This window comes from Meleagris gallopavo, chromosome 7 (assembly GCF_000146605.3).
Source record: "Meleagris gallopavo isolate NT-WF06-2002-E0010 breed Aviagen turkey brand Nicholas breeding stock chromosome 7, Turkey_5.1, whole genome shotgun sequence".
NCBI classification, from domain to species: Eukaryota; Metazoa; Chordata; class Aves; order Galliformes; family Phasianidae; genus Meleagris; species Meleagris gallopavo.
In genome coordinates this window covers 33,485,836-33,497,683 of record NC_015017.2, presented here as the reverse complement: position 1 = coordinate 33,497,683, position 11,848 = coordinate 33,485,836, and positions in this window count along the sequence as shown.

The window sequence follows — 11,848 nt, the reverse complement described above, 5'->3', positions numbered from 1 at the left end:
CTGCAGCACACTGCCTCCATCCACTTCTCTCCTTCCTCCACACCTCAGAGCAGCTGCAGATGGACCAAATATCCACGCCTGGAGATGCACGCATTTGTTGGGCTCCCCTCTGGGTCTGATTTAATCACGCTCAGCCCCGTCGATAACAGCGGGAGCGAGAACGTCGCTTAATGTCCAAAGAATTATTTCTGCTGTCTTCTAATAAAGCACGCTGATGTAGGCTGGAGTTGATAACACGATTGCTGCGCTAGGGTAGCAAAATCTCATTTTACAGGACAACTGAACTGTCAGTGCCAAAGAGCAGACAGGTTATTGCTCATGCTCCTCCAAGGTTGCTTTTATTAAAATGGAAATTTCCAAAGCTTTGCATGCACACACAGGCACTGAAGTCCCTCCTGGGGCTGGTCAAAAGGCTTTGAGGATTTTCTCTCCCTCCCCAAGCACCATGTAGACATCACCACCTTACACCAAACCTGTTACATGCTGCGTGCCTCCCACACCATCAGAGCAGGTTTCCTGAATGTGAGGCAGCAAGGCACCAGCTGGGCACAGCCAGGGGTTGTGCACACTCAGTTTGAGGCTGGGGGAGGGACAGGTGTGCTCCCACCTTTTCTCCAGCACTCAAACTGCTGCTCCGTGGCACTCCTGACCCCTACACAGCACAAATGTGGGGCAGCAACTGCACCAAACCCAAATCTAGCTACCCAGAGCCATGAATTCAACAAACACATCACTCCATCTTCCTCAGTACTCCTGGGAAATAGAAGTAATTTTTACAAACTGTGTGCCTTGCTTGAAATCATTTTGCTTTTCTTCCCCTCCCCAAAATTAATTGAATCAAAGATTGTTTGTGAAATATCTAATAATGGAGTGCTCCCAACTGCTGGCTCATAATTAGTGAAACAAATCAGTGCTCTGTCCCCAGACTGACGAAAAAAATATTAAATATTTACAGAGCATTTCAATAAGAAATTTGAAACTAAAATTCTTCAATTAGTATCAGAAAGAAATTTCAGCTCCCAAAGGCTGGTCAGGGGGTTTGTTATTGAGGCCATGTCAGGAGGTGATGGAGGGTGCTGCACACCTTCACTGCCTTATGTCCTCATCAGAAAGAGCCAGCGGCAAGTGATGGCATTAAAATCATGTGCAGCTCTCATCCTGTGGAGATGGCGTGGATGGACCAGATCAGAGAACCTCTGCCTCACACCACACCTGAGCAGCTCACAGCTCACTTTTTGCTGGGACTTTAATGCCTGCCAAGAAGCCAGTTTCTAAGCTGGAGGAGCGTGAAGGACTTGACAAAGACCTGGCTGATGTTACAGATGTCATGGGAGAACAGAACTGTGCCAGGGAACAGGAGCTGGGTTTTCCTCTTTCTACGCAGGCATGGATTTTTGAAAGCAACAATCATTCATTATAAAAATGCTGTTTTTAGGGCATTCTGCCCTAAATCACAGAGGTGGTCAGAGGAGAACACCTGGTGCCACGCTTACTGGGCACAAGCCCTCCCCAGCTTTGCCAGGGTGCTACCTGCCCATAACAACATCAGATCTGAAAGACCCTGTGTTTCTGCATCATTAACACAACCAGCAGTAACGGGAAGAGCTTTCTTCTGTTTGGATGCAAACGCACAGCTCCAGTACAGACATTTCGATGCAAGGAGCCCAGCTGTGTTGGTTTAACTGGGCTGCTGCCTTCAGAGCATTATTTTGACAACTGAATATTCTGCTCTCATCTCCTCGGTGTGTTTCACATTCCTCCTAAATCTCTCTGCTTGAAGTGTAATATTTTCATGTCATTCATATCTCTTCCTGTGGGAACTTGCGATAAGCTTTGGAAACGGCTTAGACACACACACTCCTCTCAGATTGCAGTAGCCTCGTGCAACTCTCAGACTTGAAATCTTAGCATTAAGATCACAATAAAACCATGCATTAGGAGCACTTAGACGTCTGTAATCCTTCGTTTGTGCTGAAGCCCAGCATTTAAATTACCCTGACTTGCTAAAAACTTACCTCCCTACTTAGAGATACTGTCCTCCATAGAGGTCTTCAAAAATTTTCTGGACATGGTCCTGAGCACCTGCTCTGTGTGTTCTTGCTTCAGCAGGGGTTGGACCAGATGGAATCAGAAGTCCTCACCAAACCCAACCCTTCTGGCAAAGCCTGTTTTCTTATATTCATGCTCCCAGGCTCCTGTTTGTGGATGGAGGTGGCCAGTACCATATATTCCCACTGTGTACCTGCACAGCACTGAGCCTGCTCACTGCTGTGGGCACTGTTACTGTAGGAACCTATATACGTGCATTTTATATGCAACCTATGCACATCCCTAAACTCCATACCAAACTCTTGCCTTTATCACAGAATCATAGAATCATTTGAGTTGGAAGGTTCCTTAAAGATAATCTAGTCCTACTCCCCTGCAATGAACAGGGACACCTACAGCTCAGAGCCCTGTCTAGAATAACTTTGAGAGTCTCCATGGATGGGGCATCCACCACCTCTCCGGGCAACCTGTGCTAGTTTGTGCCATATTGCTAAGAAAGACTTTGCTCTTTTATCCAATATAAATCTCTCCTCTTTCAGTTTGAAACCATTTCCTCTTGTCCCACCAAACAGAACCTGCTAAAGAGTGTGTCCCCTTCTTTCTTACAGCCCCTTCAAAACAAACTCAGAAGCACAAAACTAACTACATTTAGACTATATAACTTCTGAGAAATTGTTGCAAACCAGGGATAGGAGAAATTATCTCACTTCTTTAAAGTGGTGGCCAGCTACTGTCACATACAATTAGATGCTTGCATGCTGCTACACATGATGGAAAGTGAGATGGGCAGTGGGCGGTGCCCTGCCAGTCCTCAGGTCTTTGTGCTGTGCCTTGGCTTTGTGAATAGCCATTCCTTAAGCTAAGCAACACTCATACTGGGGTTTGAACTAGCGTATGAGTTTCAGAGCTGAGCTTACCACTTACTGCCAAAAAGAGTTGCAAATGTGGGATTTCACAGTGAAATATCAGCACACAAACAGCTCTTCCTGGCTAGTACTTATCAGAGTTAGGTGCACAGATCATGCAAAAGCCTTGCAAGTAGCAAAACGTTGCTCAAGCAAAAACATACAAAAGCTGTTCATTGATTGTGCTGTCATTTTTTTTTTTAATTACAACTTAATTTGGAGCCAACAGGAGTTTTGACTTGAAAGCTCCTCCCTGCAACGTGCTTTAGAAAAGGGGTACAGAAAAGGCAATCTTACAGCTGTACGTACTGTGCGTTTTCAGTCCCTCTGTGCAGAGTTGCTCCCAACTTAATGACTGTCACCTTCACAAGCATAAAGCTGAAGATGTGTTTATTTGCGTTGAAGTCAGATGGGAGGAATTTTCTTGGGAGTTTTGAATGTTAATCTGCACAAGGAGTGGGGCCTGCAGGTAGCCTCACCACTGGGATGCACCCAGATGAAGACATCGTCTTGCTGCCCCTACCCCATCCCAAGCATGCACTCATCCCGCAGCCGTGCCCTCACCTCCTCACTCACCCTTATCTCCTGCAGTGTCTCTGCTCTCCGCTCCCTTCCTGCCCTGGAGACTTGCAACCATTGCCTCTAATAATTTTTCACACCATTTCTATCTCTCGCCTCCATCCAGCCGATGCCATTGTAGGCGGTTTCCATGCGTCACCGCTTCTTTCAGGCATCACATTCTGCTGCAAGATAGTGCACATCCGTCTCAGCTGCCCGCTCACCCCTTTGTGCAGCCTTTATATCACAAGTTATTTAAACTCCCAGCTATTTTCCTGATTAAATAAACCCAGGACCAGCTACTCAAAAGTTATCAGGGTTTTATTAGAAAGCTACATTACCACCTGGTTATTTTGATCCCCATTCACCTCTCCTCTCCCTGCAGACAAAGGCCTTGAGTTTCTTTTCATATACATGAATTCACTCCTTTATTGGGCAGGAATCCTCTCTGCGATCTCTGCTCTCAGACAGTCCCACTCAGCAGGTGCTGTTCTATGTGTTGTTTGGCTGTTTTGTCTCCGCTCTGACAAGCCCACGGTGAAGTTTAGGGTGACAAAAAGGGGGAATAAGTAAAGGACTTCAGGATTTGTTCCCAATGTTGGGACCTCTTTGCCATGCTACAGCCACCTGCTCCTCCATTGCAGCCAGGCTCTGAGGGATGTATTTCAGGTTAGGATATGCAAGGATGGGTATGGGTATGATATCTCACAGCTCCTACAGATAAAAGTTCTCTAACTACTTACCTTCAAGGTATGCATGTAAAACACTCCTATTGACTGCCACGGCACTCAGAGCAGCCCTTCACTTCCAAGTTGCGTTGGCCACCTGCATGCACAACACATTGTTCCTTCTGCAACAGAGGCAACTGAAAAAAGAAGAAATAAATTGTATACAGGACCTGAACATGCTGCGAGGAGCCAACAAAAGTCACGCTGTGGGATTTATCCACGCAGCCCCTCTGTGAGCAACGCTCCCCACGCAGCCCAGGTTACACAGCACAAAGCTCTGAAGCCAGCAGCCTTAAAGGTGGATGGAGAGAAAGAATTTCATTTCGTGAAACATTTGGGTTAATTCCTCTGGGATTTAATTGCCTTTTGTTTTGCTATTGTGCAAAAATGAAAGCGCTCAGTGGGAAGAAATGTACTGCAGATAAGTGTGTAAGAAAGGGACTGGGAGGCTCTCTGGGGAGATGAGAACCTCAGCACAAAACCTTTGATTTATTCTAGGAAATGGGCTTCTGCTAATCACCTATTTTTTGGTTCATTGGCCTACTCCTGTTTTGGGATGAATGTACTCCTTTGTCACATCAGAAATGGAATGCTAATAGGAGCATACTGTTAATTTGGAGTATGCTGGTCCCCATCGAAAAGAAAAAAATTACGCTGTAAATAATGCTGAAAAATAAGTCACCCATAATGCATTAAAAGCATCTGAATATAAAACTTCAGAGCCATCGTTTTCCAAATTGAGGTTTTGCAGCACAAGAGCAAGGCAGAAAAAATTAAGAAGGACGGAGTCCTTCTTTCTATTTTAATGCAATGTTATTTATTGCAAGTTGCCTCAGAGACTTTCTCGCTCCAGAGCAAGCAGCAATCCTCCAAACCCATAGCATGGCTCTAGTTGAGGGCCCTGCAGCTGAAGTTGCTGCCACAAGGACAGAGCGAGCCAACTGTGCACAGGGCAATGCAGCTGCACAGTCCAGTGCTCACTGACACCATCGTGCCACAGAAGTGTTTTGATAAAAACATACCTTCATCCTTCCTACTTAAGCTGGACGCACCCAGTTTACAGAGAGAGGTATCCTCTCAGATGTCCGAATAGTGACTGCTTAATTCTGCTGCAGTTAATGTAGAGAGTGTCTGTAATTGCAGCTTCCCAGCTTTCGTGATGAAGTAGGAGACTGCGTTCTGGCACTTAGGGCTATTGATTATTTAAACTAATGGACTGAGACTGATCGAAGCTGTTGCTGCAGCCAGGGGGTCCTGCCTTATGTCTTCTTTTATGACCTCTATAGAAAACATCTCACGTAGCATGAGGCAGGGAGGCAGCTCCCCCTGCGCATCCTCTCAGTGCTGTGCTCCATCCCAGTGCCCTAAGAGCAGTGAATTTGCACAGGCTTTCCATCTCACCGCCTTGCCAAAGCAGTGCAAAAGGTGGAAAATGTAAGAAAACACAGAAATATGTGAGACTGAGTTTTGGGACTGGCATTGCCAAATTTATTCATCTAAGAGACTTCTAAGTGCTGGGATTCCTGCACAGCTTGCCTAGACCAGACCAACACACTCTGTCATATCACACACTTTTGTGATTTCATGTTCAGCTGCAATTGGACAGCTAATGCTGAAAGCCAAGTTGATTGGGTTTACCACTATACCTGAATTTCCTTCTGGCACACATCAAGTCCAACCTTTGAATTACCTATTTTTCTTAGCTAACATGAATCAGAAATATGGCAAAGAAAATTATTAGCCTGTTCGTTTGTAGGACATTGTAGGACAATGAGAAAGGTGTGAAGCTCCAACCCCTCTTGTACAGGGTTTCAAAGTGTTAAAATGTCCTCCTGGGGATCTGATCCAATCTGTTTCCCTTCCTGGTCTTACACATGATCAAAAGTACATTTATAAAGAAGAAGAAATCATTTAATGCAGTAATTAGACTGTTCAACATGTTGCCTAGAAGTGTTGTGAATGCCTGCACTCAATGACAGCTGTGTCAGGCACATGCTTACAATCTTTATCCACCATTTAGCAAGATGTAAGCAGACATAGTACAGTCTGATACGAACAGGACAGGGGAAGGTCCCCAGTATGGCCAGGATCCATCTGCAGCCCCTGCCTGGTGACATTTGTAATGCTGAAGGTATCAGCTGCTCTGGTGGGACGCAGCCATCCTGTAGGACTCATCAGCAGAGCAATGCTGTCCTCTGCTGCCTACAAGTAAAATTACCGGTGAGCTGCGTTCTGAATTCCAGACCTACAAGCTAGAGTCTGGAGAGACATTAGAAAAGCTGACAGGGTTACAGGTCTGGGCCAAACCCCGTCCTGCTTGGGGCCTGTCCTCTAACTCACCCGGATTACTTTAGCTTTGCTGCAGAAGCTGAAACAACAATGCAAATGTACAACACCAAGGCAGACTGGGTTTGCTGCCCTAAACTCTATGTAAGCGTCCAGCTGGAAATTCCCGCCAGAAACCATTCCCAGAGCAGCACCACGAGATTCCTCACTCAGGTTATTCCTAGTGCAGCCAAAAGCAGCTTTGCAGCTCCCAGGACCTGAAAATCCATTCCACAACCCTCATCTGCTGAAGTTAGAAAGTAAGGGAGCAAGATGGGTTTGAAGTCCTTCCTGATATTATCCAAATTCAGCCCCTTCACATTTGGAGGAGGAAGAAAGAAGCAAATGGTTCAGTGGAGGTAAGGCTGGAGCAAACATCTTGCTAACAGCCTGCAATCCTGCCGAGCTCTCATCTGCATCCACCACACATCCCTTATAGATACAATGAGCTTGTTTTATTGGAGAATAGTCTGGGGAAGAGGAGGCTTGGGGAGATTTCATTGCTTCTACAACTCCCTGAAAGGAGGTTGTACTGAGGTGAGGGTTGGTCTCTGCTCCTAGGTAATAGCTATAGGATGAGAGGGAATGGCCTAGAGCTGAGCCAGGGGAGGGTCAGGTTGGATATTAGTAAAACCTTCTCAGAAACAGTGGTGAGGCATTGGCACAGGCTGCCCAGGTGGAGGAGTCACCATCTCTGGAAGCGTTCAAGAGCTCTGGAGATGCAACACTGAGAGACGTGGTCAGTGAGCATGGCAGAGATGGGCTGACAGCTGAACTAGATTATAGAAGTCTTTTCCAACCTTAATGATTCTGTGAAAATCTCCTTGCATGCACACACATGCTGGGTGCATGGACAAACCCACAGCCCTCTAACTTGAGCCAACAGTGCCTGAAGGATATGCTGTGTAACCCTCTACTGCTGCTCCCAGTCAGGGGGGAATTATGCCTGTCTGTAGTCAGAGTACTCTATCCTGGGACGTGTATTTCTTAGTCATTGTCACAAGGGCTAATTTATCTTTGGTAATTAGTTTCTGTGCCTTGGAGCAGTGAAGCGCAAATAAGTGTTTAACATTGATCTATTGCGGCACTTCGCTGGGTAAATAGATGGCTGTGGTGCTGGCTGATGCTGATGCATCAGTGTCTTTTATGATCAGAGGACTCACTCAGGCATTGATCTAGCCACAAGCCAAGTAGCTTTAAGGCGAAAATTGTCTTCTCCACCCTGATCATGCTCTGGAAGGCAGCAACTCTCCTGCTCCAAGACACAAGCTTAAAACACTCCCCAAGGGGAGATTTCACCAAAAAGAAATGCAAAAACTTGACAAGAACAAGCAGCAATGCCCTTTGCTCTTTCCACCATCACAAATGCTTAGGTTCAGGTTTTACGGCTGCTACACAACCTGCACAGCCAGCTCAGTTCAACAGTTTGCCCCTATCAACCTGTGGCTGGTTTTCAAACAGTTACATGTAACTAGATATGTTTTCTTTTTGGTTGCAAGATCATAATGCCACAGACCAAGGAGGAAGAAGGTGTAGCAAATCTAAGCTGGGAGTACAGCCATAGGAGTGCAGACTGAGAAAGGTGATCCAAGAACCAAAAGTCTTACCTGGGTGATGTGGACAGCCTTAGAAACTCTAATAGAAGAGGTAAAACAACAGAGAATCAGCATCCCAGCAGCAAGAAAACTGCTGATTTTGAAGACTTGAGTAAGAGATTGCATTAGTAATTCATTGCAGCTAGAGTAATGACCCCCTGATGGAGCACCTGCTCCAACCCAAACTCACTGATACAACCACTGTGGACAGAAGGACAGGATATGCTGTTGTACCCCAGCAACCAGAACAGAGTCATACATGCAATATCTGGCAAAAATGAGCAAAGAAAATATTTTTCTATTAGAAGGAAAACTGTATTCAGACATTTATTGAAAAGAATTGATGTAATAATGCTAACTTGCATGTGGGGTGGACTATAAAAAATCCTTTAATCTAGAAATAAGTCACAGCCACTAAAATATGTTATAGCTAGTATAGCATTTTACTTAATTAAATATGCTATTACTATTTGGTAGGAAAGTGCTTTTTTCAGTAGTACCTAATTATTTCCATGAAAAACATTTGTGTTCATCTTTATAACTATGAAATTAAAACAGGCCATAAAATCTCACTTTGATTGAGAGACTCTTCCAGAATACACAAAGAAATATGAGCTCAGTGCCTACCACCTGGATATATTGGCTCTTCTGCAACAATATTTAACAAAGTGCAATTTAGAAACCGTTCATTCCTGCCACATGGGCTGAGAAGTATTATCCACTTGCAGTGTTCAAAAATGATCCCAATTCGTGGTTGGAAATACGAAACCAGGCTACACATATACAAAGTGACTAATTTTATCATGATTCCAAAGCACCTGTAGTAGTTGGAAACTAATTTCTGCCCAGTCGTATACTACATTTTCCTCATTAAGTGCCTTACCTTTTGCTGATTGTATCAGAGGTGAAGAAGACTCACTGTCACCATCCAGGATCATGTTACTGAACTGCTTTTTCAGCAAAGGTTGCAGCTGCCAGCACTGAACGTTTGGACGTTTCAGGTCATCAGCTTCAATCTTATTGTTGGGACACTCTCTTTTTTCAAGGCTGCAAAATACTCACCAGCAATTGCTGGAAATCTAATCACTAGTACAAATCCCTGAAAGCAGTAGGAATTAGGCAGCTAACTTTGGGTGCCCTCATTTGGAGATGTTCTCCCACCGCTGGCAATCAGTTCTGATGGCAGTGAACAACAGCTCACAGTTTTATGAAAGAAATGGTACATCATCATATTAAAAAAAAACCTTTCTCATCAATCCTTCTGCCTTTTTCCCTCCTTCTGAATTTGTTTTAATCTGAGATCGCTTTGTTTGAACCTCACACTTTTCCCCCTTTCTCTGGCACTTTTTTTCCCCAGGATCTCCAAAGCACAGCAAAAAGCTATTGCAGATGGGCTTCCAAGAAAGACAGCCACAATTAGACAGAACCAACTGAGGTTCTGGTGACCTGATGAATAAATCACACTTTGATAAAAGAATCTGCCTAAGTGCAAAATATCATTATAACTTAGCTTGGCTGGAAAAAAGGCTTCTTTCCTCAGTCAAAACCTCTGAGAGCCAGAAGAGCATTTTCAGACCACTATTACTGAAATAGACATTAATGTTCAGCAAAATAGCTATCCACCTCAAAAATACAGGTTATCAAACAAAAATCCATTTCCAAGTATTTCAAACATGGGATTTTCTCATCTTCAAATTCAAAAGGATACATGCCTAGGAGCCTTAGTATCATTTGAGGAGGTATTAAAGGACAGAAATCATGAAGAGATAGCACAATAGCGTATTTGGTTGAAAAGTACAAACCTTTTTATATAGATATATATATTATTTTTTTTTCTGATGAGTCGAATATCAAAATAAATTCACTTCAGGCACATTCCCATCAGTTTTCATCAGCATTCTCACAGGATTTTTATTGGCACAAGTGATCACAGGAAGCAAACTTCACGTTGAAAGCACTCTACGAACCTGCAAAGAATAAGTTCATTAGGAAGCATTAATTGGGTGAAGGCATTATCTCCTCTGAGAGGTCTTTCTCTTGTTAGCACTTCATAATGTTCAGTCTATTCAAGCTGACTGCAGAGTGCAACTTTCCACCTTCGCTCAGAATAGACAAAACACCCCACTCCTGTATCAACTACTTTTATTTCCATTGTAAAGAAATAATAACTGCCCTTTGCTCAAAGAAAGACAGGTGAGACAGGTGCCACAGCAGAGGACAGAAAATGAGGTACCTGATATTCAAAGAACACATGATATCTACTGGTGTGACCTGCTTTTGCTCAGGGAACTCACCATGAGCATCTCGACTCAGGGTGGGCTTCAGCCTTGAGTAAAGCTTTGTGTCAGGGCACTGCTATCCCTGGGGCCAACTCCTGTCTTTGCAAAGAACATCAGCCACTTTTTGGGCATCATAAAGGCCCTCTACACATTCATCACAAGATAATAGCCTGAAGGAGAGATGGATGAAATCACGTTTTTTATAAGCATCTAAAAGCATTGCCTCCTGTTGACTCCATCTGACACCATCTGCACTTAGGGCTGAGAAGATTTAAGGCATTTGCATTCGTTTTTAAAGGAAGGAGAAAAGAAACTTCACAGCTCTCGAAAAGGACGAGTTTGATGCTGTGTTTCTGACCCCAGTATTACAGAACTCAGAATTTGCTGTAGTTTTCTTCCTTTTTACATGAATGACATTGCAAGGTGCTTGTTCGATGTTTGTCTAAGTATTTTAAGCAGGGTGGTTCTGCTCTACAGTGATGACAGTGTGGTTTTGTAGATATTGTAATTCCTCTTGTTCTTCTGCATTTAATAACTTGCCCCAAATTTTCATTTCTCAAGCTGAAATTTCTCAATATTTGCTTCATTTTGACAGTAGATCCCTCTGGAATGCTGAAAAAGAGGCAGAAACAGAACGCCTTTAACACGTACCCTTTCACCAGGAAAAAAGCAACATTTGGATGGGAGCAGAAGGGGCTGAGAGATGAAGAGGAATTGGGCAGAAGAGAGGCTTTGTTTTTTTTTTCTTTTCACATGCAAAAAACATGAATAGGAGAAAACCTTCAGCCTGCTCTGCATTCAATCCCAATCCACACACACTGCAGGTGCTTGAGATGCAATTAATAACGTCAGATCCTTTTGCAGTTTTAGAGAAGTTATTTATTGTTAGTACTGTGTTGGCATGGCACTTATCATCACAGCAATAAAGCCTCTTGCTGGCAGTGCTGGATCCAGCCTCACAGCCTGCCTGCAAGGAGGGAAAGGATGTGAGGATGGAAGCTGAGGCCCAGCAGGATGAAGCAGTTATGGTCGGGAGCTCGTGGCAAGCTCAGTGTGAAACACAGGCCTCTAAGCACAAGACAGCACCTTTTTGCACATGTATATCTAACTTTCCCATACTCAGATGTAAATGATCCTCTGCCAGTCAGGAAAAAAAATTATATTCAATATTTTCTAGCCTGATTTTGGAAGCAAAAAGTGACAGACCTTTTTGTGGTTGGGTGTATGCTAACGGCAGATGGCGGAGTGCAGCTGCACCACAGGAGTGGTACCCCAACAAGTGTGGGGTCTGTGCTTTCAGAGAGCAGAGAGCAGAGCCCTGCCCAAACCCAGCCCACCTACAGGCAGCTCCAGTGCAACTTCAACCTGACAACGATACCTGCTGGAACAGCAGATAAGAAACCACTTTC